Source organism: Octopus bimaculoides, chromosome 18 (genome assembly GCF_001194135.2).
Source record: "Octopus bimaculoides isolate UCB-OBI-ISO-001 chromosome 18, ASM119413v2, whole genome shotgun sequence".
Lineage (NCBI taxonomy): Eukaryota > Metazoa > Mollusca > Cephalopoda > Octopoda > Octopodidae > Octopus > Octopus bimaculoides.
In genome coordinates, this window is record NC_068998.1 from 10789420 (window position 1) to 10790014 (window position 595).

General features: G+C 38.2%; 1 protein-coding gene across 1 annotated transcript in view; it reads right to left on the bottom strand.

The window, feature by feature from the left end:
• LOC128249921 (dephospho-CoA kinase domain-containing protein-like) overlaps window positions 1-595 on the bottom strand; it is a 9571-nt gene that overhangs the window by 1108 nt on the left and 7868 nt on the right. The gene's annotated exons all lie outside the window — the stretch shown is intronic.

Genomic DNA, 595 nt, shown 5'->3' on the forward strand with positions numbered 1-595 from the left:
AATGCATACTAACAGCTAGGCTCAAATGCATACTAACAGTTAGGCTCAAATGCATACTAACAGCTAGGCTCAAATGCATACTAACAGTTAGGTTCAAATGCATACTAACAGTTAGGTTCAAATGCATACTAACAATTAGGCACAAATGCATACTAACAATTAGGCACAAATGCATACTAACAGCTAGGCTCAAATGCATACTAACAGTTAGGCTCAAATGCATACTAACAGCTAGGCTCAAATGCATGCTAACAGTTAGGTTCAAATGCATGCTAACAGCTAGGCTCAAATGCATACTAACAGTTAGGTTCAAATGCATACTAACAGCTAGGCTCAAATGAATACTAACAGCTAGGCTCAAATGCATACTAACAGTTAGGTTCAAATGCATACTAACAGCTAGGCTCAAATGCATACTAACAGTTAGGTTCAAATGCATACTAACAGTTAGGCTCAAATGCATACTAACAGCTAGGCTCAAATGCATACTAACAGCTAGGCTCAAATGCATACTAACAGTTAGGCTCAAATGCATACTAACAGCTAGGCTCAAATGCATACTAACAGTTACGCTCAAATGCATACTAACAGCTAG